We start from the raw sequence: 18,643 nt of genomic DNA on the forward strand, positions 1-18,643 counted from the left end.
CATAAATGAGTAAGTTAAATTGTTTAGAGAGCAAGGTAAGGATAACAGGAACGACTGAAAATGGAAGTAAAAGTAAGGCAATTTTGATGATATTTTATAATAAAGTAGTAATGAGTAATGTATAGATTCATTTAACTCATTGACATTACTTCCACATCATAATTTATTTTTCTATTTTTAAAATCTGTGTGCATTTAAATAAAGGTCTAGGGTTATGTCAAATTTGTTTACCCGTGCTAGAAATTCTAAAAACTTGACATTTTGTATTATTTGTTGACATATTTTAAGACAAATTAAGTCACATTAAAAATTATTTAGGGATTTGTTTCCACTATAACCTCAGTGTATATTGGGTATTCTTGTGCCCCATGACCCACTTATCCATTTTTTGTTTTTGCTTTTGTTTGTTTATTTTTTTATTATTCAGTGGCATATTTTAGAAAATGCAAATTTTCATATTTTATTTCTCAAGCATATGAGCAAACTGCATTGGAAAGTGTAAAAAGCATACAAATGTCTTTCAACAGAGCGATGAACGCCCCCTAGTGTTTCTTGCTAGAATATCAGGTTTAATAATAAAGATAAATTGATATGTAAATAATATTTTCATAACTATTTAACAAGTAAACTCATAAACAGTAAAACCCAAATGTGAATAATGTCTTAAATATTACCAAAAAATGAGGTGTCAAGACATGTGGTTAAGTGTTGTCCTACCTAAATAATAGATATTACATATTGTGATGTACATGCCAAGAGGAAAGAAATCAGAGCTGTTCTGAATTTTTCAGAAATGGGGCAGCGGATACCCCTGAAACACACCTTCCGCCTTTTAGTGCTACCTTCCTAGGTAACTCCAAACCAAAGTCATTACAGGAGAACATACAGCAAATTAGTCCCCAAAGCCACATTCGGGACCTGGCCCCAGGCATGTGCGTACAGACACAGAGCTTCTCTTCCTGGAACAGAAAACACGGTTTCCACGGCCCCTTCAGCCTCTGGCCTCTGCTCAGTCCCCCCGTTGGCAACGCCATGGTGAGGACAGGAAGCAGTAAGGAACGCAGTTTACCCGGACGCGCGTCAGACCCGCGATGCTCCCGCGCGCCTCGCCTTCACACCACCCAGCCGCGACCACACCGAGAATGAAAACCGCCTGCGCCCCAGTGGTCGCGGGCCAGCGCCTGGTCTACGGGAGGCAGCGTGCGCTCAGAGAGAAGACACGCGGGGGAATCAAAAGCAGGCTGTGGGGGTCCGAGTCGGTCACAGCGTGACAGGCTACAGCGGACCGTCTCAATAACGAGCGAAATGATTAGAACTGTCACAAGCCAAAAAAAGAAAAAACATGGGTAAATATTTGAGCTGAATACATGAATTAATGGGTATTTGTTTTTGTTTGTTTTTTTTTACACAGTCTCCTTTTGTCCTGTTTTGGGGGCAGCGTCCCCCTCCTGGCCCATGGAATGGGTGTTGCATGGAGGGTATTTAACCTTCTCAGGAGCAAGGGGCGGGCACGGAACGCATCTGGCCAGACCTGACTTTGAGGAGTAGGGAGCTAGGACAGAGGGCAGAGGAAGAAAGGTGGCTCCCCAGTTCCCCAGGGCTGCCTGTTCTGGCTCGACCCCGGCCTAGATGTTCAGCTTTTCCTTGAAAGCTGTATGAGATTCCAGTGTCTTATTATTTTCTCTTTTTGTGTAAAGTAACCAGAATCAGGGTGCCACACTGAACCAAGTCGTGGTAATAATGTTACACGTAACACACTTCGGGGTGCATAAAACATGAAGAATAAAGTTAAATGGTATAATGACGTTGTGTTTTAATTATAAATGAGTAATTTGGGGTATTTTGCTGTAGAATAACACTGTCAGCTATAGTTTCAAAGCAGAATTTGTGGCGAAATTACATTTTAATGTACTTTCATAACAACCTCCAAAAGAGTATAATTTTTTAAAAAATCAGAGAAAATTATTTTATTGCTATTGTTTACAAATTAATTAAATTTTCTTTTTTAACTCTTTAATTATCAGGTATGTATAAATAGGTCTCTTTTCCGCCGCTACCAGACAAAATCAAAGGGAGAGAATTACTTCTCTATCTCATCCAAATTTTTCTATTTAAATTTATACTCACTTCTGTTTTCTATTTTTAATCTTTCATAGGATAGTTAAATGATAAAATATTTTTCTTATTAAATAATTGATATTATATGTAAAGGAGCAAAGTAAAATAGGTCAATTTTGTTTAATAGTTTCAGAACATTTTTATTTAAGAAATCTCTTTGCATGGACCATGAAATCCATAACACCTATATAAGATCAGAACACCTATTTGCCTACTTTAGCAGATAATTCATTACAAATATAATTTAAAAATGAAAATTTAACCTTAATATGCTATGCGCTTTAGCTCAGCCAATGTTTCCATATGAATTATTGCATTTAAACCTAATGAGTGTGTGAAAGAGTCCAAGATTTGTAGCCCCATCTGACAAACCAGGAAACTGAGGCTGAAAGAGGGTTATCACGGAGTGAAGCCAACTCTAACACGGACATTCTATCTTCCAGGCCATGTCCTTCCCACTGCACTTCACCACACACATGGTGGTGTGCCGTTTATTGGCCTAGAGTGGTATTACCGCCTGGAATCAGCATCAGTGACACGGACGTAAACCAAGAATGTGACAGGACACACACACACACCCCCCCCGGGCGCTCTCCAGGGGTTATTAATGACTGCTGCTCACCGCCTCTCTCAGGACTGCAAGGCATCTTTCATTTCAGAGCATGGGTTATTCTCTAGAATATTCCAGTAACGTGTGTCCCTTTTCAATCATAAAGTCAAACAAATCTACACCTGCACATAAATCACTAGCACGTAACACTGAGTATAATTTATTGTTGTATACAACAATGACACTAAAGTCCCTCCCTCTGTGTATTTTTTTTTTTAATCCATGAAGGTATTTTTTAGAAGAGGAGTGGGATTTGCCTTGATTCATACCCTTGACTAAATACCCTATTGACTGCTGTGAACAAGGTGGTTGGCTAATTTAGGAGGCCCCCTTTGGCCTGGGCGTCAAAAAACCAAGTGGCCTCACAAGACACATGCCTTTTTCTATACACGCACTAGTCGGCCAAGCGAGGAGAGACCCAGGCCTGAGTTTAATGTCTCAACATTGAATTTAATGCGTGAGCCATATATTAGACAACCCAGATCTCACAAAATGAGACAGGTGTCTCCACGATCACAGTTTCCCTAAGAAGTCCAGAATGGATATAGTGTTAGTCTGGGATCTCTCAGAAGCAGGTACCAAGGCAGGATTTTGTGTGAGAAAAATGAATGCCTGGGTTTTTTTGTTTGTTTGTTTGTTTTTTTAAGGGGGGCAAGTGGCAGGGGCTGGGAAAAGCTGGTAGTTGTCAGACTGCGTCCAGATCTAATTCAGGAGAATGCGAGACGGTTGAGTGGATACAGTCAAGACTGCTAAGCAGTCAAGAAATGGTTTGGCAAAACCATGGGAGGCCCTGGAGCCCAAGGGCTAACTAAGGAGTCCCACCTGTCTCCCAGGTCCTGTCTGCCTCAATTTACCGCTGCGCCTGTCACTGGCAGAAACAGCCAATGGCGGGCGGGGTAGCCCGCGTGCAAACCAAGGGGTGCGTGGATCTTAAAACACAGCAGCTGGGGCCGTGGGTCTGGGAGGAGCCTTCTTACTGCTCTACTGCAGAGAGACACTTTTCTAAAACCCTTTAAAACATGAAAGGGAAGGCCTGTTTTTATCAGCAGTGCCCTAGTTCATTAAAGAATAAATTTCACATTCTTTGGGAATAATATCAATAGCATTAATATAAATGGAAAAGACACTCACAGAAGCATTCTCAATTACAGTTTTTAGAAAAGGAACACGTCAAATAAAAATAATTCAGTAGCTTTGTTCAACACCAGGTGGAGCTCTTTTGCTTTGTAAAACGATGCAAGTTTTGTTTTGTTTTTTCTTTAAATTTAATGCGGGCTTAGGCTAATTATTTAATAGTTTTTAAGTCATCTTTTATAATCATCTGAGCGCACTCACACCATATTTGTCACTATTGTAAGCCTGTCTTTTCCAAATACCACGAACTGCAACATTAATAAAATAAAACCCCCAAGACTAAAAATATTGTTAAATCCCTAAAATAAAAATTGTAAATACTACCACCCTAAATGTGTGCATCCTTTCAAAGGAAAAAGCTAAGAACCCAATTTAAATCTCATAGTAAAACCCTTAAACAAATCAACTGTGGAAAATGCCCTCCCAAACCCCCAATTTGCTCACATTCATTTTTTATCCAAAATACCTTTACAGGAAAGATATTGCTTTAAAACAGGTTTTAGCTTATAAAGATAAAGTGTAATATTTTTAACAACTTTTCTATGCCAACTCTCAAAAGAAGCCGAAGGACCGAATTAACACTGTATAATGGAGACACGCTGATTTACAAGTAAATTGTGGCAACAGGAGACATCATTGGTTCGGTGCCCATGCCTCTGGGAACTCTTTCATTCTCTTTGCAGGGAGACAGAGACAGATACACATCAATGAATTTTTGTATCGAAAAACAATTTCTTAATGACAGGGTTGACCTACCCTTCAAGGAATGCACAGTCGGCCCTCCATGTCCTTGGGTTCTGCATCGTTGCTTCCGCATCCGGGAATTCCATCAACTTCCATCAACTGGAAATAATCAGGAAAAACAAAACTTCGCATTGTAACAACTACTTACATAGTATTTACATTTTTATTAGGTATTGTAAGTAATCTAGAGATATTTAAAGTATGCAGGAGGATGTACACAGGTTCTATACGAATCATACACCATTTACATAAGGGACTTGGGCACCCCCCATTTTGGTATGGGGGCGTGTATGTGTCTCAGAACCAATCTCCTGCAGATACCAAGAGACACCTGTATTTAATGAAATAGTTTGTGTACCTATTTATTCTTTCATCCATTCAGAAAATAGTTGAGAGAGCTCACCCGTGCTGAAGAGAGAGGAACGAATAAGACCAACGGTGCCTGCCCTCTTGGAGCCTGAGAGAGCAGGACGCATACAATGAAGCAAGCAGTTACATCTAATAAAGGCTGCTGTAATTAAGGAAATACGGAGAACTGTGAGTGGGAGCACACAGCAAAGAAACCTAATTGATGGCTGACCTAATCTAGGAGACAGAGAAGACCTTCCCAAAGATGAAGGTTAAGCTGAGACACCTCAGTAGGAGAAAATGAGGTGAAAAACAAAAGTCAGGGTGTTTAAGGTGAAGACACAGCTTTCCAAGGCCAGGGGGTGGTCAGTTCATAAGTTACATAAATGTTTCATCACTGGGTTGTTTACCTGACACTAATATAATATTGTACGTCAATTGTAATTGAAAAATGAGAACTTTTTTTTTTTAAAAGGCACTATGATGTTTCACTTTTATTTTTCTCTGAAGGTGCTTTTAATTGCTATAACTCTCTTTTTAAGGACAAAGTAATCGTGAGCTTCCTTAATGTTAACAAAAAAAACTGAAGAAGATCCTGCAGACAGAAGAACACACCTTTCAAAGAATGGCTCCCTTGTGCCCTCCCCCTCCACCCACTAACAAATCATCACTTCCTCCTTTGGAGGACATAAGAAATCTTCATTATGTGACGTTTTATGTACAGTCTGAATTTATTTACTTTTCAATTGTTGTTTTTTATTTCTGTTTACATCATTCAATTGATTTTTTTTTCTACCTATGAAAAGTGTTTGGTTACCTTTGGATGAGATGGAATGCATTATAATTTTCCCATCAACAGTCACAGAAATGCTTTCTTTCTTTAATTTGTGGCATGTTTTTAATTTAATGTTAGGGTTTTCAGAGATGAAATAATGTCACTAATCAAAAAAAAAAAAAGGTCCTCATCAAGAATAGAGTTAAAACCAAACATTTGAGATGTTACAATAAGTGTAAATAGGCTTCCACAACAATAAGATGTAGAGGAAAAAAAGTAACATTAAAAGTTCCTGAGGAACTACAAAGTTACTGTGCAAATGATCTCACAGGCAAATTTGACTAAAAACATCAAAAATCAAATAATTTTAATGGCATATCTATTGTTCTAGTGCATGGGAAAAGAAGCAGAACTCCCAAATCCTTTTCACAAAGCAGATATAGCATTCATATCTACCCATGATAAACACAGGACAAAAAAAGTAGCAGACCAATCCAATCTATGAATTTTAATGCAAAATACCTAAACAAAATATTTACAGATAGAATTCAAAACCACATTAACAAAACAATACATTGAAATGGAATGAGATCTACTTAGTAATGTAGGAATAATTCAATATTAGGAAATCCATCATTGTAATTTACTATAGTTACGTAGTAAAGACAAAATTATGATTATCTCCATTAATGCTAAAAGAAAAAAAAAGCACTTGAACCCTGGCTGGTGTGGCTCAGTTTGTTTTTGTTGGAATATCATCTAGTAGACCAAAGGTTGTGGGTTTGATTCCCAGTCAAAGCACATACCCAGGTTGCAGATTTGATCCCAGGTTGGAACATGTATGAGAAGACAACCAATCGATGTTTCTCTGTCACATTGATGCCAATGTCTCTGTCTCTGTCTCTCTCTCTCTGTCTCTCTCTCTGTCTCTCTCTCTCTCCCAAAGCAATGAAAAATGTCCTCGGGTGAGGATAAAAAAAATATTTTTAAGTCTTTGAAAAAATGTTATAGCTGCTCCTCAGATGGGCTGCCATAGGCTTAAGTGTGTAACCTCAAAATGTGTATGTTGAAACCCCACCCCCCAAGAGTATATAGAAATAGGACTTTTAAAGAGATAATTAAGTTAAAATGCATTGCTAGGGTGGGCGCTGATCCTTATAAGAACAATGTGTTCTTATAAGAAAAGGTGATTGGGACACACGCACACACAGAAGGACCATGGAGTGAGAGCACAGTGAGCAGGCGGCCATCTGCAAGCCAAGAAAAAGAGCTTTTGTAAAAACCCTGCCAGTTCCTTGACCTCAGACTTCTAGCTCCCAGAACTGTGAGAAAATCAACTTCTGTTCAGCCACCCGTTGGTGGTATCTTGTTATGAGGGCCCTACCAAACTAACACAGTCGTGCCAGCCCCCAGATAAATACAGTATGATTTTACACAGCTCAGCCTTGCAGCCAGAGCCCTTCTGAGCAAAGCAGCACTGAAGGCGTCCCCACAGACCCCGAGAACAAAGCCAGGATGCCCGTGGGCTCCATACTGTTCGAGAACGTTATTGCAATTAAATCAGGCACTAGGATATAAGCAGACAGGCGGACAGGGCAGGGTCCCACGCCGCCCCGAGCCGCGGGCCACGTGCTGGCGGTGCAGCACCAGGCTGGTCCCGGTGGCGCCCACGGAGGCGCAGCCGAGCTCGCGGGCCGCTGGCCGTGGACGCCGTCCTGCTCACGGAGAGCCGGGGCGAGCTTCCGTCCATCCGAGGGACCCGAGGGCATGGCCTGCTCCTTACCTGACCCCCCTGGGCCGCGCTCGCCGTGGTAGTGAAGGACGCGCACCCCAAGTCCCACCTGCACGTGCGGTGTGACTGGTGTGGCCGCTGCAGGACGTGTCCGCGCCCAGCGGGTAATCGTGGTGCAACCGAGGCAGCACGGGCTTCTCCCGCCACCAGGGCCTGGGCACAGGGCAGCCGGCCCTTCCTCAGCGACTGGGGGGCCCCGGGGGCACACAGAGCGCCCCACTCACGGGCCAGGTCGCGGCCTGCACAGGCCCGCCTTTGCCCACCTGTGCGCCCCCCACCCAACGTGCACTGTAGGAGGGAGACCCCCAACAGAGGCCTGCCCAGGGAGGCTGAGGGAAGGGACTGCCCTCGGGAGGGGCTCAGAACGTTCCAAACCACCGGCCTGGACGCTTAGATAAAACCTCCATCTGGACACAGACACGAGTGGGGCTTGGTCCAGCCTCCCACCAGCGGGTGCTGAGCCTGGCTGTACAGTTGCCACGCGGGGAGCCCTGCCAGATTTCCACTGCACAAGAGGTGTCGCGCTACTGCAGCCCCCTGGCTTGAGACCCACGCCCACTGCTCCCCCTGTGGCCACCGGAGATGGGGACACCCCTCCCCCATGCTGGCTCTGCTCCCTTCTAGCCCGTAAGCTCCCACTCCCTGTGTGTGGCCTGCATGTGGCTTAATTGCGCGGCCTCAGCTAATACACCGGGCATTGTGGACACGTGACTCCTTTCAGGGATGCGCCCTTGCTCAGGACACCGGCCCACCGCGGGCACTTCCCCTGGGGCTTGCAGGGCTGGGGGGTGTTACACCTGTATACCTGGAGAATCATCAGACCAAGAGCTCTCCCCTCCCTCTGGGCTTCCTCTGGATGATCTGCTTTTACTGGGGGGCTGTGGATGTGTTTAACCCTGTCCATACAGCCGGCTCCTGTGATGCACTTTTCTCAGAGGGTCCCCAGTGCCATAAGGTGATTCTCCATGGGTGTTTCCAGACTCAAGCTCTGACAGACCGAGTAAAAATGTTTTGTTTTATGGAAAAGAGAGAGAGAGAGAAATAAACATGGAAAAATAAACTCGGAAACTCCGAGAAGAGCAACAAGGAGAACAGAAGCTGAAATACAGTAGAAAGCTCTAGAATGGAAAGAGCACAGTGCCAGGGGCAGAGAGAACAGAGGAACAGACTGGAAATTCCAGAAATAGACACAGTGCATACAGAAGCTCCTTTCGTACTGTTACAAAGGTAGCATCTCAAATCACTAGAAAAAAATGAGATTTTAAATAAATGGTGTCCTGGATAGTCATTGGGAAGAAGATAAGACTAGATCCACATTTCTCACAATACACGAGCATAAACTTCAAGTGGAGAAAAGATCAAACCAAATATAAGAAGAAACAAAGGAACCATACAAGTAGTAGAAAAATATAGCTACTGTAAATTCCTTTATAATCTGAGTGTGGGCAAAGCTTTCTAAAAATGATGTGAAATCCAGATACAACTAAAGGAAATGTTAAATTAATGTGCATAAAAAGAAAAAGCTTTTGCATGAAGAAAAAAAGACACCATAAGCAAAGTCAGAGGATAAAAAAAAAATCATGCAAGCTACAGGGCAAAGTCCCCGTGATGGGGACCGTGGCCACAGTGGAGCAGCAGAGACTAGATTATTCTTCCATCTCAAACAACCAGAAAACCAGACAAAACACATGAAAGGACAGTTTTCAGACGCTGGACCACAGGCAGCACAGGCTGAGTCCGGAGAGAAGCAAACACAAATGAAGTCATGTCTTTGAAGGCTCCAGTTTACTGCCTGGGGGGCGTTTCCAGGCCACAGCAAAGGAACGGGAACCCAAACAAAGCCAGCCTGTCTCCACGGGGTTGAGGCGGCAGAGGGGGGAGGTCAAGGTGGGGCAGAATATGGGTGAGAGGAAGGACGCACACAGAGGGGAGGGCTGTGCAGCTAGAGGACTCCAGACACTGAAGAGGCTGCCTCTTATCTTTTATCGATTGACTTTTTAGAGAGAGAGACATTGATTTGTTGTTCCAGTTATTTATGCATTCATTGGTTGATTGTTTTTTCTGTGCCCTGACCAGGGATTGAACCTGCAACCCTTGTGTGTGTGGGAATGATGCCCTAACCAACTGAGCAACCCTGTGAGGGCCAAGAGGATTCCTCTTGAGTCTTCTGCTAAGCACTGGTAAGAACATGCATGTGAAGAAAGCTCCAGAGTCCAGAGAAAAAACCATGGGAAAGGAGCAGATGAAATAATCCTCAGAGCTTATGCCATACTGCGAATAGCCTATGTCCCCACCAGCAGAGTAAAGGGTCCTGGAAATAATCAGGATATAAATCTGCAAGGACAGAAAGGTGGTAACTGGGGATGGGAGTGAGGGAGAAGAGAGAGGTGGATTACAAAGGGCATGAGGAGACTTTTGGGGGTAATTAGTATGTACATTATACATACACATATGTTAAAGCTCAACAAATTGTATATTTTAAATGTGTGCAGTTTATAGTATGTTGATTATACCTGGGTAAAACTGTAAGGGAAAAAAATTTAAATTAAGAGGGACAGAAAATAAACCAAAACCCCAATAGAAAAATGGGAATACCTGAGCAGACAGTTAAAAAAAAAAGATAAATCAATACCCTTAAACATATGAAAGGACCAGTATTTCACTTCTCATAAAAGACATGCAAAATACTGATGCTATTTTTTACCTTTCATGTGGGCGAAAATTCAGATTTTCAATACACGCTGGAAGCTATGGAGAAACAGGCACCCTCCGACTTTGCAGGTGGTGGCGCACAGCGGTGCGGTCCATTGGGTGGGGACTGTCAGCATCGACCAAAACTGTGTATGTGTTTATTCTTTGTTCCCACATTCTCACTTCTAGGGACTTACCCCGCAGATATAGCTCCAACAAAACATACACACAAGCCAACAAACAAGAACACAAGCCAATAAACAAGAACAGAAGCCAACAAACGAAAACAGAAGTCTATTCAATGTGCCGTTACAGGTTATAGCAGAGTATCAGGAATAATCGAAGTGCCCATCCGCGGGAGCTTGTTTGAGAAAACCATGGAACATGCACACAACTGAGTATTATGTCATGCTAAAGCTGAATTTTAATATAAACAAAGGACCCTAACTATATATTGCCTTGATAACATAATCATAGAAAAAAAGAATTAAAGTATCTTTAAAGTATAATAGTAATCTGACTGTATCCTTAGCGTGATATACTCTAAGGACAAAAAGAACTGCTTCAAAGGTTTGGGCTTGGTAGTGGACTTGGCATAATAATTCTAATCTTAATTTATATGAATTTTAGGAGAGAGCAAAGGAATGAATACATTGATATTTTTTCTGTGTGAGAGAAGAGAGATATAAATATGGGTTAGGGGAAGGAGAGGAAGAACCTCATGGCATTGTTTTGGAATAAGAGGTATTAGAATATCGACTCATGTTGGTTTTGTTTTGTTTTTGAAATATGTATTCCCAGTCTTCTCCATAGGGAGGGCACAGAGGCAGTGACACATTATTAGTAGTGAACATACCTATTTCCCAGTGTCAAGAACTGTATAGGGTCTGAGGTGTTTATTCTATTTGCAACTTAATAAGCTTGCCTGGCGTAGCTTCATGAATGCAGGCAGAACACAAGGAACCCCTGGGTCCGTGACAGAGGACTTTATTACTCTCAGTAAGAGCAGTCACCGAAGTCTCAGCCTTGGTGGCAGCTCCCCAGCCCCAACCCCACAGGGCAATGTGAAAGGGGCCGAGTGTTGCCTGGACACACAGTGGGCTCTGTTACAGAACCCTGCACTTGGGGAAGATCAGAAGCTTGTAGAATGGGGAGCCTTCTTAGGTTCACCCCCAAAGGGAGACATTATCTTTGTTATACTGGACAGTAAGCAGACCTGCCTTTGCTCTGGAGGGAGACAGTATCTGTATCTTCTAAAGCTCTTCACTGTACAAACGGCCTTGAGAAAACAGCTCAGAACAAGGGCAGTCACTGCGTCACACGCAAAATGTACTGAAACCTGAGAGAACCATGGAGAATTGTCTCACAACACCCAGGTCCTAGTGTCTAAATACTGTACCCCACTTAAGGAAAACAACAAGGAAAGAAAAGGACTGCTTTGATAAGTCGCTGATTATAAGTTTCGGGCAGAGAAAGGACAGGTGAGTCTGGAGTACCTTACTGTGTCAGAAAGCAAGGGGATCCGGAAACATTGCTGGAGATGTTCAAAAGAACACGGGAGCTGGAGCAATACGGGCATCAAAAAATCGTTGTGGAATGGATCATAGCGATGGTATTTTTAAAAATCCACGAGGCCATAGTAATTCTTTAAAAGGGAGGTGGAGGGAGTTTGTGTTTACAGAAGAATGCCAGCGAATAACTGAAAAGGCAATGAAAGGATGAAAAACGCACTACGGCTCATCCATGAGTGCTTCTTGCTTTGTAAGCTTCTCCCCGCACACAGAGGGCAAGGAGAGACAGAGAAGGAGACCCACCCCTCCAGACTGGTGGTGGCGGTGCCAGGTTAAGTAAGCGAGGGAACGTGCAAGGCTTGTCTGGGGCAGCTGCAAGATGACCACTGCACCTGCTAGCCAGCACCTTTAGAGTTAATATGGAAGCCTTAATGGGGTTCAGACACATCCTCAGTCAAGATGGTCTCACATGACTGTCTCAAGACTGCACCCTTGGGGTAGAGGCAGCTTCTACCACAAGGAAGACACTGGAACACACAATCCTCAGATGGCAGTGGAGGGGGGCTTCCCACTACCCGGGTCCAGCTAGAGGGTCAACCTGAGATCACATCCTCTCAATGAGCTGCTCCGACGGTGCCAAAACTCTAGTTTAAAAAAAAGCTGCTGTAGAACACAGCCTTGGCATATCACTCCAAAGACTGTTTGTTGGTTACAAATGGAAAAAGTGGCTTTCAAAGTGAAGAAATCTGACCAGCTTCCCCGTCACCAAGTGCTTAAACTTGAGAGCACCAATGAAGAGGCAAGCTGACACTGCATGCCTCCTGGGGCCACACGCTGAAAGCAGTATCGTCTATGCAGCACAAACATCCAAAATGTTTCATCTGAACCCGGTCCTGAGGAACGACAAGCAAACCCAAACTGGGGGCCATTCTCCCAAACAACTAGTCTTGACGCTTCCTAAAGGTCAAGACCAAGATGAAACCGAAGACTGGCAGTATGTTCAAGATAAAGGATTGAAGAGGCATGACAACAAATAATTGCTTATTGCCTCCTGTTTATTTTTAACAAAACTATTAAGACATTACTGAACAATTTGGAAATTTGAAAACATTTGATACCATTTATTAGCTAATACTGGTTTATCGGTGATATTGTGATAATGGTATTGTGGTTATGGGAGAAAATGTCCTTTTTTTGGAAATACATGCTAAGTGACATGATATTCTACAACTTATTTGGGAAATAATTTGGAAAAACAGGGAGTGCAAATGTGGAAAAGCACTAATTGACGAATACTAGTTGAAGGGCATATGGATGTGAATTGTACTGTTTTTCCAACTTTTCTGTAGGGTTGTAATTTTTCAAAATAAAAAAATCAAGAAACAATTAATAAATCACATTCTCTGGCCATCTTCCCAAACTATAGTCCTAATCCCTTAAAAACTTTCAACCCACCCATCTTCAGGATCATTTAAAGTGCCTCTTTGAAATTAGTTGCTGGTTTCCTTATATTTTTAATACAGAGTATCACCCAAAACTGTGCATGGAATTCTCTTACAAGAGCACCCTATCTTTGACCTACAGTTGATAATAACCTTTATTTTGTATCTAATATCAACATTTTTTAAAAAAAAGCTTGAATTTCTTGACTATATGCATTGAGAGTATATCTTAATTGTCTGTCTGGCTTAATTCCCTGTCTGGCTTAATTGCTTGGCTCATAACTGATACACATAAATATTGATAAATTTCCTGTGTATTTTCTTCTTCTTCTTCTTCTTTTTTTTTTTTTTTTCATATCCTCAGGTGAGGATTTATAAGATTTCATTTATTTTGAGAGAGAGAGGAAGGCAGGAAGAAAGACAGGGAGGGAAACATCAATGTGTGGTTGCCTCTTGCACGGCCCCAACTGGGGACCTGGCCTGCAACCCAGGTATGTGCCCTGACTGGGAATTGAACCAGCAATCCTTTGGTTCGAAGGTCAGTGCTCAACCCACTGAGCCACACCAGCCAGGGCTCCTGTGTATTTTCTATCACTGAAATCTAATATGCCTTTTTTGGTCTCTTCATATAGTTATCAAAATGTTCCTACAGTTTATTCCATAGTCATTAGAATTTCCAAAATAGCTTAGCAACAGATGAAACCCTCAAGCACAAAGATGTCAGTGCCTATACCTGTTCTCCATTATGTATAAACTGTTAAACCCACCCAGCCTTCGCTCTGCTTCTGGAGGCCCCTACTGTTCACGGTTCCCTTCCCAGAGACTATTTGTTTTATGTCTCTGATACTATTCTTTACACCTTTTAAATTGTCAACCATCTTCACCTTACCCCATGCAGCACTGGGGAATCTCACAAAAGGCTTCTGAATATAACAAATTATATATTGTTTCTGTGCCCTCATTCATAGATGTCCTCACAACGCACACATGAGCCAGCTGCGATCACCAGTGGCTTTCTGTGCAGCCCTTACTTTATTTCCTTTTCGGGTTTTTCTCTTTCATTTCATTTCCTTAATTGTCAGGCACGCGGACACAGCATCCTTATTTTGCCCACTTCACCATGCCGTCACTTATGTGTGGACCACGGCAGACTAAAAGGTACTTCCCCAAGGCTCCTGCTTCCCACACAGGCCCCCACACCTTCTTACGGCCGACCTCACTCTCCTCTGCGTGATGCCCTTAAAGGTGGAGTGACGGGTTGGGACAGTCAGCAGCTCCCACAAACACACAGAAGAGCGTGTTCAAAACACACCCCTGTTTTCTAAGACCGAGTTTATCCCCCACCTCAAGAGGGTAGGGGCGTCACAAGTGGTCTCGGTGCCACACAACGGATCCCCAGCTCCTGAAGAGGGGGTACATGCCAGGCCCTAGGGAGAGCGGACGGTGCAAGAAAGATCCCTTGTCACTTACTTTGTTCTAAAGATTTGCGCACAGAAAGGGTCTGGATCCAGGCAAGTCAATTGTATCACTCCACACATTTATTAACATGTTTAGGATGAAAACGAAACCTAAATGTGCATTCAGTGGTCTGGAAAATGGTAAGTGTATTAATAGAATATCAGCGGTGGAGACATAGATGTTCCTGCTCCGTGTCAGTGAAATAGCAGAAGGAACAGGCTGAGACAGGGCAGAGCCCAGCTGGTCAGAGCTGAGGACCAATTCCTGAGAAAGTCACCAGGGTCCCTGGCCCCGTGGGAGGTTGCACTTCAAACGAGACACCTCCATTTATGAGGAAGATGAAACTAGAACCAAGTATAGAGGGATTTTAAAATCATGCCTAAATGATAGCACAGTGGTATGCATTTAAGAGTAATTATGACATTTTTGTTAAATAAATGAGAAAAAGTCAGAGATGCTATATGGTTGTGACCTTGTCAGTATGCTCCTCAGGGTCCGGAAGAGCACAGATTATCAGCAGAAAGAACACAGTCACGACCACAGATTCCAGAGGGTACACGTTTCTTCACTATTCACATTCCATAGGTTGGTATGGACCCAAAGCCCCGTCCTTCTTCCTTCTTCCTGCTCAGCCTCCTCCTCACCTCCTTCCCACTCCACTCTGCCTCTGACAGGGACCATCCTTCCGGCGTCTTTGTGGTCAAAGTTTTGAGATCTATTTTTGTTCCATTTTATAGTATACTGGTGGATCCTCAAAGTCTTCATAAAGGAACACCTACTCAATAAGTAACCGCCCCCCCCCAACAACTGATAGTAATGTCAATCTATCTTTAGGCTAAAAGACCCCCCTTAAATGATGGAGTGTAAAGGAAGTAGAGAAGCCTGTTCTGTCAATTGTGAAAACCAAAGAAAGCTAATCTCTTTCAGAGTAAACACTAGATCAAGATATTTCTATAATTAAAAAACCTAGACATCCTACGTATGTATGAGCTGGAGGGTAGAAACAAGACACTACTCCATGCTTCACCCACGTTGTATCTTCTTATCTTGACAAAGTATTTTTATTTTAATTAAGTCCAGTTTATCAGAATTCTTCATGGATCACCCTGTTGGTGTTTTATTTAAAAGTCATCAGCACACCCAGCGATCCAGCTTTTCTCCTGTACTATCATGTATATGGTTGTGTGTGTGTGTGTGTGTGTGTGTGTGTGTGTGTGTGTGTTTTTAAGCAAATAGATCCCCAAAGGAGACTACAGGGTCCACACTAGGCAGGTTGGCCACCCCGTCGTAGTCATCCTTTTATCCACAGAGACTAGAACTCAGCCTGGCACATAGCAGGTCAATATGTTTACACGGATGGATGGATGGATGGATGGATGGATGGATGTGGTGTCTTTATGCAGAATTTAAAATCCCACCAAGAACCGACACCTAACTCGCTTCTCTTTCCCACTCACTTTCCAGTCTTCCAAGGAACCCCCTCAATATTCCCTGTGCTCCAGGCTGCAGGTGGGACCTTCCTTCGCTGGGGGCGGTGCCTGGACACCGTGTCCCTAGGCCAGCACTAGGCGGCGAGAAAGCGCAGCTCTGGGTATCCAGGCCAGAGACGCTCGACGGCGGGCCACTGGTGCGAGGTTCCTCCTGAGAGCGAGTGGACAGTGAAAGTCTGGGACCGAGACTCGAAAGAGGGGCTCTCTGGACTTGGTCAGCCCCGGCGGGGTAGCGGCCCGTTGAACGCCTGTCTGCCCCGGGGCTCCTGCGCCGGGGTGCCGCGCGCCCACCCAGGCTCCGCGTGGGTTATCAGGAGGGCGAAGGAGATGCCTAGCCGCTGCCCTCCCTGTCTCGCGTCCGAAGCTGGCCGGCTTTTCCTTCGGCTCCCGGGTTCCCAGCAGCAGAGCGAGCTGCGCCCCAGGCAGGCGGCGCCGCCAGCGCAGGGGTGAGAGCTGGGTGCGCCCTCACCTCCCGCCCGATACCTGCCGTGGGCCTTCGCAGCGCGGGTCCAGCGGGCATGTTTCAGGTGGGCAGGGACAGCGTCCCCAAACCTGCACCCCGGAGTCTCGAGGACCTGGACTCCGTGCAGCGCGTCCTCCTGCACAGGTCAGTGCTGCCCGGGGCTCGGGGAGTACCCGCCCCGCTTTCCGGGCCGGCGAGGGAGGGGCGACGGTTCCCGGGGTCTCGCGCAAGCCTCCTTGGGATGCTCCCCCGCGTGGGGCCCGCGTGGGAGAGGCGGTGGGACCCGCGCTCACGTGTTCCAGAATTCGAAACCTGGGTCCGCGGGGTCTCGCCGCGGGGAGGCTGGTCCCACGCGGGTCCGGCATACCCACCCCCTACAGAAAACACCACTTTCTAAAGAACCGAAAACATGATTAAGCATCAGTGTTCTTTAAACACCTATAGACATTCTCCAGGAAAAAAAAAAAAATAGCCGAGAGTTTTGTTTAGAGTTTGGTTTTGATTGGAGTTAGAACAAGCCACTTTGGAAGAAATCTAAATTTCACACACACACACACATACACGCACACGCGTGTCCACAAACGTAAGTACACAAAAGCAATTTAAGAGTTCCTCTAGAGGGATGAGAACCCCAACTTTCCGTAGGCTGCTAGGGTATTAATTTACTGCTAGTACCTTCGTCCAACCTTATGCTTTATGCAAAATAGGCTAACATGAAATTCCCTGGGAACGGCGAGGAGTTTGCAGAAGAGAAAGAAATAAGAATCCACGGGGAAAGCAAATTCCTTTCCCGTTTTAAGACTGAGAGGAGGAATGACGTGCCGGGCATTTAATGCCGCCTGAACTCCCACAAAGCCTGCCCATGCTCATACACTACATGGGAAAAACCCTTCTAGAAATACAGCGAGAGGATCTCTTGAATACATTTGTGGTGCGAGAGAGCAAGCGTTGCTCAGTGACTGTCAGGGGGCGGTTTATGGGAGTTCTCTCATCTGTAAACGTTTCAAGTGACCCTTTTAAGTCTGTACAGAACCACAGGAGCTGTAGCAACCCTGTTCTGTTGGAATTGTGAGCAAAAAAGAAAGACGTTGTCCAAGGAAGGAACTGGGGCTCTTCGATTTAAAAGCTGTCGTTGGAAACCCACAATTTCCCACAGTTGGTTTCCTTCCCTCTTGGCCCGAGAGAGCCCCTGCCATAGACAATAAAATATTATCAACTGAGCCTCTAAAAGGGGACTCTGCTAAATTCCCAATGACAGTTTCCCCTGCATTTGATAAAATTACAGTCCAGAAATCATCCCCCAAAGTATTAACTAGAAACTCATTCACAACATGGCTTTGATAAAGCTGGGAGGTGTGTTTGCTTTAAAAGCTTAAGACCTTCCTGCAACAGAACTTCCTGTTTTAAATGTCAGGTGCCAAAAAAAAATTCTTAACTGATAACACTACAGTGTTTCAGATCCAAAGCACAAACCTGTCTGAATGAAACAGGGCAAAAGAATGTGTTTAAACTGTACTTATCAAGACTGAGATGATTATTTCAGAAGTAAGTAGTTAAGTGTTTCTGGGGAAAAAAACAAACAAACAAAACAAAACACATGCTCGGTAAATGAAAAGCTACTTTATCTGAATTACAAATAACTGCTCCCACATGCTATAGGAACCAGTGGAATCTGAAACCATTAATCTGTTTGTTGATATCATACTGAGCAGTATGTTCTTTTTAACAGTGTAGAAAACCCTTTTGCAATGCATTATTTGTACTAGTGGTTATTTATTTGTTCCTTAATGTTTTCAAACACGGTTAAATCTTTATACATCTATAGAGGCTTCTATTTCATCTAAAGGAGCTATATTTTCACATAAGTTCAAATATATTTAATCAAGTGACTTTTGCTTAAATATATATAAAGTTAGACATAACGTAACAGAACATAGATAACTTTTAAACCGTACTCATCTATTCTCCATAACTCTCATTGCCTTTTCCAGTGCATGGCCTATTTTTTTAAGATCAGTTTTACAAAATATTTATGTTTTTCCTTTAAAACATCCCAGGAAGACTATC

This window comes from Furipterus horrens, unplaced genomic scaffold, assembly GCF_987537825.1.
Source record: "Furipterus horrens unplaced genomic scaffold, mFurHor1.1.pri manual_scaffold_10, whole genome shotgun sequence".
NCBI lineage: Eukaryota > Metazoa > Chordata > Mammalia > Chiroptera > Furipteridae > Furipterus > Furipterus horrens.